Source organism: Peromyscus eremicus, chromosome 18, assembly GCF_949786415.1.
Source record: "Peromyscus eremicus chromosome 18, PerEre_H2_v1, whole genome shotgun sequence".
In the NCBI taxonomy this organism is placed as follows: Eukaryota; Metazoa; Chordata; class Mammalia; order Rodentia; family Cricetidae; genus Peromyscus; species Peromyscus eremicus.
This window is the reverse complement of record NC_081434.1, coordinates 7,035,219-7,051,704: the sequence shown is the minus strand read 5'-3', so window position 1 is coordinate 7,051,704 and position 16,486 is coordinate 7,035,219. Positions and strand designations below refer to the sequence as shown.

The 16,486-nt window shown below is 46.0% G+C and overlaps 1 protein-coding gene across 1 annotated transcript in view; it reads left to right on the top strand.

Annotated features, from left to right (window-relative positions):
- Ppm1h (protein phosphatase, Mg2+/Mn2+ dependent 1H) overlaps window positions 1-16,486 on the top strand; it is a 262,604-nt gene that overhangs the window by 178,056 nt on the left and 68,062 nt on the right. The window lies entirely within an intron of this gene.

The following is a 16,486-nucleotide window of genomic DNA, read 5'->3' as shown; positions in this document are numbered from 1 at the left end:
TTGACCCCCAGTCCCAGTTCTGCTGTTCCCTAACTGGATAGCTTTGTGCAGGTCTCCTAACCTTTCTAGGCCTTGATTCGTCACCTGTGAAATGTAGCACTAGACAGGAGGGTCACCAAAGGCCTCTGGGAGACAAAGGTCATTCCCAGTCGAGTTTATAACAGCTGGCCTGTGTGATTTTCTCTGTCACCCAAGGCTATAAAAATGATCTCAGCATAGACCTAGTCACTTCCCACCTAAAGCTTTGAGCTGCCTTCCATGGAGAGAATGCAGCCAGACTTGTTGGCCGACTCAGATCGCTGCTGGCCTCTCAGACACCATTTCCTGTCACTACCACCACCCATCCCCCCATCTCCCTACCCCCACCCCCAACCCACTTCAGCCAGATCACTACCTTCCCTGTCAGCTCAAGCCTACATCCCTTTGGAAATTTACTCTGTTTAGAGAGGGCTCTTCCTGTCTCTGCCAGAAGAATTCCTCCTTATCCTTTGAGATGCCAGCACAAAAGACACTTCTGGGAAGTGTCCTCTAATCCTCGTAGGGAGTCAAATCCCCCCCCCCCCCAGTGCTGGTATCTACAGAGGCCTGTAGTATGGCTTTCAGGGTATTATTGGGGTTTTTTTTTTTTTTTTCAGATCTGTAGCTTCCTCTCCAGATTGAGTTCTGGAAGGCACAGCTCTTACTTCAGTCACCTCATTGCTGTGCTCAACCTAGTGGCTGGCACAGAGCAGACTCTGTGGGGGTGTGGATGAAAGAATGCTGTGTCAGCAATAGACAGTGCTCCCCACCCCCACCCCCACCGCCACCGCCACCGCCGCCCTTCTGTGCATATGACAGCGGAGTATGAGGCGTTTGTGTCCTTTGCCTCCATTCTTAGCAGCTCTGACCTTCCACGTCCCCCACTGACATCCACTTCCTGCTGGAGGTGGTGGATGATAAAAAGTTCTTGTGCTTTTAAAATTTTAAGTAGTGTATTTTCTTTATCAGAAAATGAATATGGGGGCTCAATTTTAAGGGAGGATAGGAATGGCTGAAGTTGTCTGGGGACAGTAGGGATAAGGTGCATGTGGCTCTGAGTGACTTCCACAAGTCACATCATTTATTGCTAATCGTCAGTTGTGGGGATGGAAAACCTCAGAAGACCTTGTAAGGATTAAACAGCGTGAGATGCGCGGAGTTCCTCTGTGCTGTCCAGTCCTTACTTAGCTCTTGTTTGATGAAGTCGAGTCTTGCTACTTCAGATACGTCTTGGTCTATCTGGGTTGTTAAAACAAAATGCCATCAAGTAGCTGGCTTGCAAACAACAGAAATGTATTGCTCACAGGCTGGAGGCTGTGAAGTCTGGGATAAAGGCCCTGGAAGTTTCAGTGTTCCGTGAAGGCTCTCATCCGGCTTCATAGATAGGCTCTTTTTTTTTTTTTTTTTTCAACCTCATGTGACAGGGATGTTCTTGGAAGCCTTTTTGCTCCATCCTTAAGCTATAATCACGCCCACACATGGCCTTACCTCCCAGATATCATCACACAGAGATTTGCCTCTAACATATGAAATCTGAAGGTGTATAAAAATTCATTCTAAAGCAAAGTCCTGCCGGCCTGAGATCCGTTTTGCCCTGCTTACTTAGCACTCACTTCTGATGTTGCTAAGATGAAGGGATATTTTGGAGTCTGTCTTGACCAATCAGTATGGATGCTATTAGTCCACAAACTGGGGCCTAATGGTCAATTTCTAAAAGATGAGGGCACATCTTCTTATTCCCTACTCCCACAGCAGATAGGCAGGAGGGGTGGATACCATCAGAATCTAAGCCTCTTATCCATTCAGGTTTAGGAAGATGTGCTCTGAAATGACCTTCTCTGCCCATAATAATCACACAGTGGGACTGTTTGTAGTGAAGCATTTTAGGTTAAATTATTCGTAATGTAACATGTGAAATCTTTATAACAAAATGTGTTAGAATTAGGAGGTCGTTAACGTAAAGTTTTGAAAATAGTATCAAGTATGAGAGGAAAATGGCCAGAGGGTGGAGTGGACTGCCTTTAGCCCCGGCCCTGTAACGACCTGTACAACCTCAGTTCTCGCTCATAACTTGTTCAGAAATGGAAATGAAAAGCAACCCCTTGGCCATATAAAACATAGACGTTCTTCTTCAGTTGACAACGCGGCTTTGGCCCCTTATAAACTCATCACAGTTAAATATACCTAAGTCAAAATGCAGCCAATACATCTCATTTCCCAAACATTATAGTTAATCCTCGCCCAGTTTCAACATACCCAGCACATGTACACTGGATTACGGTATGGGGACATTATCCAACAAGCCGAGTGAGGTGGCACACATCTGTAATCCCAGCACTTAGGAGGCAGAGCGAGAGAATCACTGTCAGATCAAGGCTAGTATGGGCTACAGAGTCAGACTCTGTCTCAAAATAAATGGATAAACACAAATAAGTTACCAACACTCTGATTTGTAATATAGTAAAGTGCTGGCTAGCCCATTCATTTTATTGCATGCTCTACTAAAAGTAAAAGTGGGTATACTTTATGCTATCATGGAGTCAAAAAAAAAATCATTCAATCCAACCATTGTCAGCCAGGGACCATCTGTGTGTGAACCATCTTATGGTTTTAAGTGCGCATGCTTCTGCTGGTTTTTTGAACATCCATTCCCCTGATCTAATTATGAATGGTTGGAGCAACGGTAGTTGGAGTATCCTTTCCCTCCCATGACCTCACCCGATGATGGAAAATCAAGCATCTTCATTCTCAGAACAAATCGAATTTCATGTTCCTATTGTGTGAAGAAACATTTATGATGGACTCATCAGGACATCTAGGCCCTTAGCTGCTTGCTTTGGGTCGCTGTCTGCAATCCCAAGGCTCTCTCTGGCTTGGAGAAATGGATAATGAGCTCCGGGGAGTAGGGAGGGTGGTCAGGGCTGTTTGTGATCTGCCGTGGAGAGGGTTGTCTTGGGTATGGACAGTCTGGATGCTTAGGGATCACGGAGCTGGAGGCAGATTGTAGAATGATGAATGTAGCAGTCGTGGATTTTGCTTGATCTTGTGTCCTGACCTCAGGGCCTCTTCACACGGCCCTTGGGTAGCATGAACTTTGTTTCCTAGGCTCTCTGACAGGGGTGACTAATAGAGCAGGATTGTGGGTTTGGTGTGCTCACACAGAAAGTGGCAGGTGTATGCATGATGAAGGGATCGGGGCCCTGTTTTCTTACCCCAGCAGCCAGGGAGACCCGAGGAGCCTACAGGCATGAATAAGCCTGGTTCCTCTCTAGCTGGTTGGGAGGGGGATTTTGTTTGTTGGTAGGTTGGTTTTTCATGGATTGAAATAAATGCTCAAGGGAGTCCATGAAGCTAACCGTGTTCTGAGGGAGTCAAAGCACAGCTAAGTGAGAAGGGGGTCTGCCTACTGGATATCTCTCAGCAGAACTGAGTGCTTCGTGGCTGTGGTCTCCAGGAAATCACCCCACCTTTGCTTCAAGTGGCAGCTAGAAATGAATCACCCTCGGGGGACCTCAGGAGCCCTGAGGTATGAGAGAGGAGGCTCCCCGTCGCTTCTGCCTGGACATCTTTATAAACTTCTGGTTTGATTACATTAAGATAATGCTGGTATCATCAAACCTTCCGATAATACGCTCTGTCCTTGCAGAGCGACCCATGTCTGCAGCTGGTTTTAATCAAGGACAGTGTGCAGACAGGAGGAAAGTGGGCTTCAGATACATTTTTTTGAGACACGAAAATGCGGCCTTATCTGAAGTGACGGTTGGTGGTATCTTGGAACCGCCCCAGCTCTGCTCCAGCCTGGTCCCATTTGTCTGCCGTCTCTCTGGTGCTGGGCTTGGGAAGGGTTCCAGAGAAGAATGTCGTGCCTCTGAGCTCACTGAGATTTTTCATGCTCAAGAGTTATTTTCACAAAAATATTCCTTAAGGCTGAACCTGCTTTTAAGCCGGGGGTGGGGGAGTGGGGGAGGATGGGAGGGGGTTTGGTTTCTACTGCAGTGGTTCTCAACCTGTGGGTCACAACCCTTTGACAGTTGAACAACCCTTTCACAGGGTCGAATATCAGATATCCTGCATGCATATCAGATATTTACATTACAAATCGTAACAGTGGCAAAATCACAGTCATGAAGTCGCAGCAAAAATAATGTTATGGCCGGGGGTCAGCACAACATGAGGAAGCGTATGAAAGGGTCTCAGCGTTAGGAAGGTTGAGAAATGCTAATCTAATGGGAAGTTTAAGTGTGCTTCCTAGTGAAATGGCAGGCGCCCCACTCCACCTTGACATTGGTGATTCGACCTATTAACCTCGGGTTGTGGTTGGTGGTGGTGGGGTGGGTGGTGGTGGTGGTGGGTGGTGGTAGTGGGTGGTGGTGGTGGTAGGTGGTGGTGGTGGGGGGTGGTGGTGGTAGTGGTGGTGGTGGTGGTGGGTGGTGGTGGTGGTGGTACAGAGTCTGCCGTCTGATTGTGCCATGGCAGAGTGTATGGATTTGGGGTGGAGGACACCACTCTGATCCCAACGTCCTTGACACTTTTAACTTTGTCTCGTAAAATTGCATGTAAGTTTCGGATTTTCTCATTAAACAGTTGCAGGCTGAAAACCGCTGTAGCCTGTTTCCTGTAGGCTCCAGGGACTGTGTGGAAGCGTTATTGTGACCCTTTCTTGAAATCCACACATGCCAAGGAGAATGTTATCAGTTCTCAATCCAGTAATAACCTACATACACCAACTCGGTTCTTGTCACTTGGAGATGAACATGCAGTCACACCTGTGCAGAAGCGTATCGGGGTACAGTCCTCATCGTCCCTCTAGTTTGAGACCTTTGTTTTTTTCCACTGCACATGTCAGACTAGTGAACCCTTGAGCTTCCAGAGGCTTCCCCATCTCCATCATCTTCCTGTGTCATAGATGCTGGTGTTAAGCCTCTGGCTCTGTGTGTATGTGTGTGTGTGTGTGTGTGTGTGTGTGTGTGTGTGTGTGTGTGTGTGTGTGTGTTCTGGGACTTCAGGAGCAGTGCTTTTTGTTGTTGTTGTTTTTTAACCCACTGAATCAACTCTCCAGCCTCATTTTGAGATCTTTGCTTTTTAAAACAGGGTCTCACTGTACAGTCCTGACTGTCTGGAACTCACTATGTAGACGAGGCTAGCCTTGTCTCACAAGAGATCTGTCTGCCTCTGCCTCCCCAGAGCTGAGAGTAAAGATGTGTGCCCATCTTTACGCCTGGCCACTTGGAGATTTTTAAGGGCAAACTATGGCTAAGAATTCCTTACGAAAGAACCTAATGCATATATATTAAATGTGAAATCAACCATTTCCCATCTTTCCCTCTCTCCCCTCCTCCACTCTCCAACCAAAATAATGAAGTGGGCAGCCTTTGCTGCGGAAGAGCCTTCCCATCCAACTATGGCGTGACTGTCAGTGAGTGCCAGTGGCCTGACTTACATTCATTTCATTTCATTTCTGACCTTTCATTTTCTATCATGATAAACCATCCTGAATTGTACTGCATCCTTCTCATGTAATCTGATGAGAACGTTCCCTTCTAAGGACAAGAAAAAAGAGAGCTCACTCAACTGTGGTCTTTTGGTTTTTTGTTTGTTTGTTTTGTTTTTTATTTTTGGTTTTTTGTTTCATTTTGGTTTTATTTCTTTGTTATCTGAAAACAAATGATTTCAGGGAAATTCTGCCTTTCAGATTTTGAGAGGTCTGGATCTATTTCTTAATCTCAAAGCCATAGTTGGACTCAGGAGAGCGCTGCCTGTGGTGGAATCCACCATCTTATTTGATACCTAAGTGTCTTGACTCCCTGTATCCTGCTGATGGGAACAGAAACTGAAGGCCCTCTTTAAGGAGGGTTTGGCAGCCACTCCTGAAGCAGAGCATGCCGTGGCCCAGCAGCTGCATTCTTAGGTACCTACCTCAGAGAGATGTGTGTAAATGTTCACGGAAACTCTAGACTGTTCATAGGGTGTTGTTTGTCATAGTCCAAACTGGTACCTGTCCAGCTGCCCACAGAAAAGGGAATGAGCGTGTAAATCATGGCTCCATCCCAGCCTGAAATGCTTTATGGTGCTGAGAATGGAAAAAATTATGGCTGTATACAACATGATGGATCTCAAAGATGTTTCTGTGCCCCACCCCACCCCACCCCCAGTGCTGGGGACTGAACCTAGGGCCTAGTAAGCATAGTAAGACCTCCTCTACCAACCTATGATCTCAGACTTAATTTGTGACTAAGGGGACTACAAGAAAGTACAAAAATGGGGTTTGGGAGATGCCTTAGTGAGTAACAGCACTTTCTGAGCCAAACTTGAGGATCTGAGTTCAAATCCCCAGAACCCACAAAAAAAGCCAGGTGTGATCACATGTGCACCTGCAACCCCAGAAATGTGGGGAAGGAAAACAGGATTATTGGCATCTGGCGAATGCCAGCCTGGCTCTAGGTTTAGTGCCAACCCCTCCTGCCAGTGAGGTCTCATCTCTGAAGGTCACAGGAGGGGCGCCAAGTGTTTGAGCTCAAGAGTAGTACAAACAGGGCACGTCTCATTTTTATTACTAAAGCAAGCAAAACATGAAGTGATGTGTACAGTTAGCTCAGACAAATACAAGTACAGTGAGGGAATACCCCAGGTGTTGTGTCTTATGAACATCATCTTTGGTCGTGGGAAAAGAACCAAGTACATTCCTCCCAGGCCTTTGCCTTTCCCACAGAGAACATGTGGGCATGGCAGGGCGCTCCCTTAGCGTCCTTGCTTTCACGTGCATTCACTTATAGTTGATGCAATGCTTTCTAGAAAGCCACCTTGTGGGAAAAGCATTCTGCACTCTTGCCCAGCCATAGTTCCCAGTAGGTTCACAGCTTTCTTACACAGCTCCCACAGATCAGCGAGAGACCCTATCTCAGAGAAATAAAGGGAAAAATGATAATAAAATAGGTTGTTGTCCTCTGGCTCCATACATGTACACATAGGCACGTGCATACACACATGCATGCACACGCACACACACATGCACACAGGGCATACAAACATAAGTTCAAAAAACGGCCAAAGCCAATCTAGAAGTTGGAACAGTACTTCCCCCTGGGGTAGCCACGGGAGTTATGTGGAATTGGAATTATAGAGGAAGGGGCCCCTAAGGGGCTGAGAATGTTCCTTTTTAAGTGCTAGCTACATAGGTGTGTTGTTTGTGAAAACTTATCACCCTGTAAATATATGATATAAACCCGTTACACTGTATATTACACTTCACTGGAGTGCTTTAGGTAACTGTGTCTTTTATTCAACTGTACAGTATGTTTTTTTAGGAAGAGCTTTTCGACATCCCTGAGGAAGCCTGTCACCTCTTTGCCCTGCACCATGCGCTCTTATAAGCACCTCTCAGGCTCCTCCAAACATAGAGCTGTTCTCTTCCTTTGTGCTTATGTGGCCTGCGCTGGGCCTGTGCCCGCCCCCCACCCCCACCCCCACCCCCCCCACCTCCACAGCTCTTCAGCACCTTGCAGAGTCTCTCTGGCATCTCCTTTCTCCACCATGGAAATCCCATTGTCTCCCCTTAGTCTCAGGCTGTGATGGGATGGCCGTTTCACTGGTAAAAAGCCTTCTCCTCCCTCTCCCCCCACATCGTGAGCTCTAAGCAGCAGGACCTCTGTGCCGAGGTTTTGAATATGTGACTTGTGAAGGAGTTCATGTGCTTCATCTTATGCGAATTTCTTTGTCTAACTACCTCGGCCCCAAACCTGACACAGTATCCTTTTTGCCTGGCACCACTCCCTGGTCAGTTGACACAGAGTAGCAAAAGAGATGTCATTGCCCAGCAGAAGGAAAGGGAGGAAGTACATTGTATTTCTAGCAAGCAGTTTCCAATAGCCTCAAGATCCACTGTCTGTCCCCTGGGAGCTTAGTGTTCGGTGCTTAGCCTTTGGATATAGCCTGGCTCGCTCTCCTTGGGATCTGGGTTGCCTGTTCTGGCTCTATTTCTCCTCCCCTGCCAAAGTTCTCAGAGGTCTGCTCAGCCCGTAAAGGCATCTCTCAGCACCGTGTGCTGGAGTGAGATAGCCCCGTGTGGATGCTGCGTGGATGTTCCTAGCATGCATATATCTAGATAACATCATCAAAGAGAAAGATATAAAATATATTCAGCATATCTGATAAATTTGGAATGTTTAGGGAAATGTCCAGAGGTTTTTGTTTGTGAGTGGACATGGGTCCTATATACTTGATCCTACCTTGGATTTGATCCACATTTTTGTTTTGTATTGTTTTGTTTGTTTGTTTGAGACAGGGTTTCTTTGTATAGCCTTGGCTATCCTGGAACTCATTATGTATGTAGACCAGGCTGGCCTCAAACTCACAGAGATTCATCTGCCTCTGCCTCTCAAGTGCTGGGATTAAAGGCATGTGCACCACAGCCCAGCCTTGGTCCACATTTTTAGCAAGTTAGCATCTCTATGAAATGTGCCTTGGGGGAAAAAAAAAACTGTAGTAATGTATGCATAGTTATGAACTGCCCAGGTATGGGAAGTGGAGTAAACCGCACCAAAATTATTCATGATTCTTACAATTTAAGAGCCAGGAAGTCATTAAGTTTTATTGCTTGAAGGAATCTAAAAAACTCTCCCCACATTTTGCAGATTTTAAATGTTGGACCTTGCTGCTTCAAGTGAAATTGAGGTTTAAAAAAAAAAAAAATCACTTGTGGAGCACAAGACTCAAAAAATGCTAGTGTAAGCCATCCTTCCGTCAAACCGGGCCAGGACAAGTGAAGCCATTCCGAACAGTCATGACCCTTGGGTGCTGGACCTTCTGGAGGAAGTTTCCACATTCCCAGCTTGTTTGGCCACTCTGCATTTGCCAACCCTGCTGACTTCTCAGGAATTCACAGGCTTCCCCCATCCCCTTATGGGAACCAGGCCTCTCCCAGTGACTTTAACAAAATCATTAAAACAAGGCTCAGCGAAGCCCTTCCCGTCACTTTAAGAACCTCACTTAAACCCTGGGTTCTCCTAAAAAGTCACAATTTTTTAGAGAGTCTTTTTAATGAAAGCAATCTGGGCAAAGGATTATGGGTCAGGGATAGAACACTTACCCATCATACCTAGAAAAAAAAAGGAATCTGTGTCCGGTGGTAGAAATGCTTAGCAATATAGAAATTAAAAAGAAATTCTCAGATAACCTTTTGTTTTGTTTTGAAGACAGGGTTTCTCTATGTAGACCAGGCTGTCCTCAACTCACAGAGATCTGCCTGCCTCTGCCTCTGCCTCTGCAAGCGCTGGGATTAAAAATGTGCACCACCACCACCACCACTCAGTCAGATAACTTTGATGACTCTGGACATATATACTTATATACGTATATACTTATGCATAATGCTGTTAGACCTCTGTTAGTTTTTGTCAGCTTGACACAGACTAGGGTCACCTAGGAAGAGGGAGCCCTACTAAGGAACTGCAGCCACCAGAATGGACTGATACCATGTCTGTGGGGCATTGTCTCGGTTAATGACTGATGTGGGAGGCCCAGTCCACGGTGGGTAGTACCATCTGGGGCAGATAGTCCTGGGATGTATAAGAAAGCAAGCTGAGCAAGCCCCTCAGTGGTCCTCCATGGTTTCTTCCTTTTTTGTTTGGTTTGGTTTGGTTTTTAGAGACAGGGTTTCTCTTTGTAGTCCTGGCTGTCCTGGAACTCACTCTGTAGACCAGGCTGGCTTTGAACTCACAGAGATCCGCCTGCCTCTGCCTCCTGAGTGCTGGGATTAAGTGTGCACCACCACTGCCTGGCCCTCCATGGTTTCTGCCTGAGTTCCTCCCCAGCCACCCTCAAGGACAGACTATGGAAATGGAAGCCAAGTAAACCCTCTCCCATCCAAGTTGGCTTTGGTCAGGAAGCAAATTAAGGCAAGACCTAGATATAAAGTTTCATGGTAATTATAAGAAATGATAACAGCTAACAAGCAGAAATCTCTTTCTCTGAAACCCGACGAGTTAATTTTTTTTTTACACGTTCTGGGTTTTCTGTGTCACTCACCACCTCCTTTGTCCTTAAGCAGCCACGTTTGCTGTGTTCTTTGAGCTGCACTGGTGTAGCACCATGAACTCCAGATGGTCTGCTCAGTGCAACTTCAGTGAGTGTGCAAAGATCCGTTTAGGAGGGATTGACGACTGTGGGGCTGACTGTGGGGCTGACTGAGGTGGTGACTTTACAGAGCAGTGAGTAGTCAAGAGATGCCATGGGTAGAGACGGACTGCTTACAACTCCATAGCACACATGGTTGTGACAGAAAAAGTCACCATGCCATGGGTGCTGTGGCAATTATCCAAAGAGACAGAATAATCACCAGAGACAGAGAAATCCAAGGGTGTGGCAACAATATCAGTGTGGGACTACATATAATATCTCCTCATAACCAAGGTGCTTTCCCACATGCATTTTAATATGTGTAAAGTTGGAATAGTCTACAGATGTGGCCATGTATAAGCATAAATGCATAGACGTATATAAAGAAGGGACCATTTCTTCTGCTATCCCTTTAGGAGGCTCATGGTGAGGTCCCTATAATGAAAGATAGATTGACAAGAGATAAAAGAGAAATTTATCTAATATAGGTGTTGTTTGACACATAAGGTATGTCCCATAGAGATGCATTATGTTATAAGAAAATCAGGATTCAAAGAAATATGTAAATGTGTATATTTATGCTCAGGTTTGATTAAAAAGTGGACATTTGGGGCTGGAAAGATGGCTCAGTGATTAAGAGCACTTGCTGCGCTTACAGAGGGTCCAGGTTTGGCACCCAGCATCTACACTGAGCATCTCACAGCTGCCTGTCACTTCAGCTCTTTCCCACACCCTCTTCCAGCCTCTTTGAACACCAGGCACATGTGTGGTGTGTGTACGTATATACGGGCACTGTCACACACACATAAAATAAATTAAAAAAAAAACATATTATTTTAAAGAGCAGGCAGCCATAGGAGATGTGGGATTTGATGGTGGGGTCATCTTCTCGTAGGAGTACACCAGGAAAAACGTAACCAGACTTTTAAAAAACAATTTAAAGATTATTTATGTGTTTTATTTTGAGTGTGTGAGAGTGCAAGCGTGTGTGGAGGTCAGAGGTCAGGGCTCTCCTGCCACCTTGTAGGATCCAGGGATTGAATTCAGGTTGTTGGGCCTGTGCCCTAGGGCCTCTGCCCGCTGATCCGTCTCACTAGCTTGAAAGATTTGTTTATTTACCTTCTGCAATGGTACCTCCTTTCAGAAGTAAAGATGTTCCTTCCTGGTAGATTGAAGTGTGATCCTAATTAGTCTTAACAATAAAAACTGTGAGTCAGATATCAGGGTGAAAGCTGAAAGATCAGAGAAGCAGAGCAGCAGCCACCAGAGACTTCTTACCTCTACGGATCCTCAGACAAGAGGCCGAGATCCTGTCTCCACCTCCCGAGTGCTGGGATTAAAGGTATGAGCCTCCCAAGTGCTGGGATTAAAGGTGTGAGCCACCACCGCCTGGCCTCTGCAGTTAACGTGTGTCTAGCTCCATCCTCTGATCTCCAGGCAAGCTTTATTTATCAGAACACAAACAAAATATCATTCAACAGTAGGTATAGGAGGGTGCCTCTGGAATGGAAATCTCATGACCTGCTATAGGGGAAAAGGGCCAAGGGAGAGCAAAAGAGAGTTTGAGTGCCTTCCATATTCTGAGCATGCTATATTCTAGGTTTACGTGCCTGACTCGGTCATACCACCTCGCAGGGTGGTTAACAAGCGTCTTGGGAAAAACTCCTTCCAATGAAGGACCCATTCATCCGTCTTCTTTGGATCCAATTGGTTCTGTGGAAGGAACGGGCAGGGCAGCCATCAGACTTGGGTAGCCACATTCCTGGAGTGGGAGTCAGCCGGCTGTAGACAGTTGCTGAGCTTTGAGGTGTGTGGTATGCTGTGGTTGTTTAAGAAATGCAGTGTCAGTGATGCTCTGATGAGACACGGGACGTGGTGAAAACCATGACCTTCTTGACTCTGAATTGAAACACAGCGAGAGCTGTGGTAGGCTTAATGTGAAAAATTCCGGGGGAGTTTTAAGCCGTACACAGATGGTCCTCCATTGATTGATAGTTAGATTTCCGACTTCCCAACCACAGGATAGTGTGAAAGGGAAGCACAGCTAATAGAAACCATACTTCAAATTCTAAATTCCGTTTTGTTTTGTTTGTCTTATTTTGAGCTAGAGAACCACTATGTAGTTCAAGCTAGCCTGGAAACTGTGATTCCCCCTGCCTCAGCCTCGTGTGCTAGGATTACAGGCACGGACCACAGCCAGCTAGATTTTGAATTTCTATCTTTGTCTAGGCTAGAGATGTGTGATAATGCTCTCTCATAATGCTGGGCTGCGGCAGCAAGAATATGACCTAACTTCCTGTCAGCCATGAAGTCACTACTGGGGTTGTCAATGGAGACTCCACAGTGGACTGTATTACTCTGCTACCGTGTTAGCACTGTTAGACACACTTCAGCTTCACAGTTGGGTGTACCTGGGTCATAACCACATCATAATCTAGAGTATCTGAACTTTACATACATATCCCATACTGTGTGTGGACCAGGCTGGGAAGACGGCTCCGTGAGTAAGCGCTCTTGCTCTGCAAGCATTCAGACCTGAGTTCAAGTCCTTAGTACCCGTGTGAAAAGCCAGGCATGACTACACCCGTTGGTAGGCCCAACAATGGTGGGTGGAGATGGGTGGATCCCCAGAGTTCCCTATCCAGCCAGTCTCAGTGAAGCCCTGCCCAGTGAAGAGACCCTGTCTCAAGGCAGTAAGGGAAGACATTGCACATGCTGCCTGATCTCTGCATGAGCAAGCACAGGCATGTTCCCCTGCATGCTTATGTGCATGCACCACGTGCAAACACCACACACACGTGATAGAAACATAGCCAAACTGATAGACCGTGGAAAACTTGTCTTAAAGGAACTCCTCCAAAAAGAGCAAAATAAACTTTTGAAGCGGTTAAAGAGCATCACACACAATTTAGGTGGCAACCCTAGTTTTCTCTCTGAGAGGTGTTACATCTAACCCAGAGACATCTATGTCAACAAGCCATCTGGTACAGCCTCCCAGGTAAATGAATACTGGCAAAAATGGGCTCAGGGGTGCCTGGCGAAAGCACCATTGGAGGGCCTACTCACCCTTCTGTGAGGAAATAAAGTGCCTGGACCTCTCTGTGCATCGCCCTTGTAGAAGAGAGGAGATTTTTACCTCCTTATCCATTGCTGGGTTCATAGCTAATAACCCAACCACAAAAGATAAAAACCTAAAAGTTATTTAATATAAATTGCATATGACGCTGGATTCTTTCAAGGCAACGAGCAGAAGAAAAATGGTAACATTTGTGGCTAGTCATGTGTCAGTGTGCTTGCAGAATGAAATGATAAGAAAGAAAGAAAGAAAGAAAGAAAGAAAGAAAGAAAGAAAGAAAGAAAGAAAGAAAGAAAGAAAGAAAGAAAAAAAAAAGAAAGAAAGGGTGAATGCAACAAGTCCAGCTTATTCATAGTGTTTCTGGTACCAGTGTGTATGTAACACGACTTCTCTAGGACGAGCTCCCCCTGTCCCTGTCCTCTTCTTTCTATCCCCACCCCATCTGTATTACCAGGCTGATCTCTACCTCCCGCCTCAGCCTCCGGAGTAGCTGAGACTCTAAGTGTACATACACCACAATGTCAGCTTGGAGTAAGGGTCTTCCAGCCTGTTTTCGGAAGGAAGTCAGCTAAGTTCTGTGGCTTCAGGGGAAGAGGACCCGGAGCAGCCCTTCCAGTCTCTCTGAACTGAGTGCTACCCGCACTTCCCACCACTCTCATAAATACCTGAAGAACAACTTCAAAGGAGAAAGATATTTTCTTTTGACTCAGAGTTCGGAAGATTCAGTGCACAGGTTGTTCAGGCCGTTGCTGTGGAGTCTGTGTGAGGTGGAACGTCACTGTACAGAAGGCTGCTCATCTCATAGCAGCCAGGAAGCAAACAGATCAGAAGGTACCAGATCCCAGTCGCTTCCTTAAGGGCACTCCATCAGTGGTGGTAGAACTTACTTCCAATAGGCTCCCCCTCTGTTTTTAAATTTTAAAAAAAATATTATTTTTTGAGTTTTTAGAGACAGTCAGATGTGTAGGCCAGGCTAGCCCTGAACCTCAACCTTCTGAGAACTGGAATGACAGGCCTCGCCTCCCAGGAGTCCTACAGGCTGGTGACCAAGTCTTCAGTCATGGGCCTTTATGGGACACTTTCAGATCATAGCCACCCATGACAGTTTCCTCAGAACCCAAGCTGCCATTTTTGAGATATGGACCCTGAACCCCATCACCCTCTCCGTGACTGAATTGGCGAAAGCGTGTGACCTGAAAATATGCTTTGGATTCAGCATATTTTTGTGAATATGTTTGTTGTTCATGCACCTCTGCGTCCAGTGTCTGTATGTACAGTATCGTGACAGAGGACCCTGACTGAGTAATTTGTGAAGAACAGAAATGTTTTGCTCACAATCCTGGACAGTCTAAGATCAAGGTGCCAACATCTGTGGTACTGGTGAGTGACATACAGAGTGTGAAGTACTTGGATAAGGTGCATGGTAACCTCTAAATCAGTCCGTCCAACCTAGGGATAGGACGTGGACCAAACCTCCATGCTGATAGCGCCTCAGAGTCCAGGAAGAGGATGAGGGTACGTGAGGGATGCTCCTGTTTATTGCTACTGAACTTCTGTTCTTTAGTCCTAACTTTTTTTCCATTGGTTTGTTTGAGTTTTGTTTGTTTATTTTTGTTTTTTGGGAGGGGGAGTTTTGTTTTGGTTTATTTGGGCTTTGTTTTGTTTTTTCTTTTCAAGACAGGGTTTCTCTGTGTATCCCTGCATGTCCTAGGATTCACTCTGTAGACCAGGCTGACCTCAAACTCAAAGAGATCCACCTGTCTGTGTTCCCGAGTGCTGGGATTTAAAGGTGTGCACCTCCATACCCAGTTCCATTCCTTGGTCTTTAACGGGGGATCAGTCCTAATGAGAAAACCCTAACTACACTTGGGGTGTGGCTGCTACCTGGGCAGGTCACTGGTGTAGTCACACAGGGCCTTGTGTGTAGTTTTATGCACTGCTGTCCGTGTCTTGAAATTCTGTTCTGGGGCCCACAAATTAAATAGCGGTAGGGAGTCCTCCTGCCTAAGACTTTGGGAAGGATGTAGTGAGAGAACTCAGAAAGTGCTGCACATAATAATCATTAAATGATATAAGTGTGTGTGTGTGTGTGTGTGTGTGTGTGTGTGTGTGTGTGTGTGTGTGTGAATATGAATGAGTATGGGTCAGGGTGTGCCGTAGTCAGAGGACAATTGTCAGGTGCCGGTTCTCACCTTCTGCCTTGTCTGAGACAGGGTCTGTTGTTCACCGATCTTATCTGGCTGGGCTGCAAGCGTCCAAGGATTCTCCTGTCTCTTGGCCTCCCATCTCTCCATGGGAGAACCAGCATGGCAAACACATAATACTGTGCCGGCTTTATGTGGGTTTAGGAACTCGAACTCGGGTCTTTGCTCTTGGGAAGCAAGGGCTTTACCTACTCAGCCATCCCTCCAGCCCTTGTTGCTGTTTTTCATGAGCAGAGACAACCGTGATGAGAACATTTAAGATCTCTAATTATGAAAATGTCAGTCATAATGTCACTTTAAAGACAGTGAAACCAAGGCTCAAGAAATTAAATAACTCATTAAAATCACAAAATTAATGAATGCGGAGCTTAATGGCTCTTAATGCCAACTGGCTCTATTACATATTAGTTTTAGGTTTTTTCCTTCCCCGGGGAGCTCGTCTCCATGAAACCTGGTATGGAAGCTTCTTTGTTACCTGTTAGAGTTATCGGGAAGGAGGCTATGGGTAATACCTGTTGTAGGTTGAGCATCCCTCATCCCAAAATCTAAAATTTGAAATGCTCCCAAACCTGAAAATTTTGTAAGTGTTGACATAATTCCTTAAATGGAAAATTCCACACTTGACCTTGTATGAGAGGTTGTAGTCAAAACATACACTGAAAACACTGTACGAAATCACCTTCAGACTGTCTGTTAGGCATTTCTGAAACATAAATGAATTTTATGTCAAGGTGGGTCCCATCCCTAAGATTTCACACTGTGTACCTGGAAATATTCCAGTTGCGCCCCCCTCCTCCCCAAACACTTCCAGCCCTAAGCATTTCAGATAAGGGATATTCAGCTTGTACCAGTTAACTGAGGATGGGGCCATCTGTTCTAAGACGGGGATCCATCCCTTGCTGGCCATGATGTACGCTGCCCACTCTTCCCTGCCGTAAGGTGAAGGCAGTCCATTCCACCACAGTGCTCTCATGCAGGAGGAGTTGGGCGTGATGTGGGAAGGTTCTAACACAGATATGCAGGTTTGTAGCTTCGGCAGGGAAGTCGAAAGGTGACCAGTTCATCTCTTAAATGG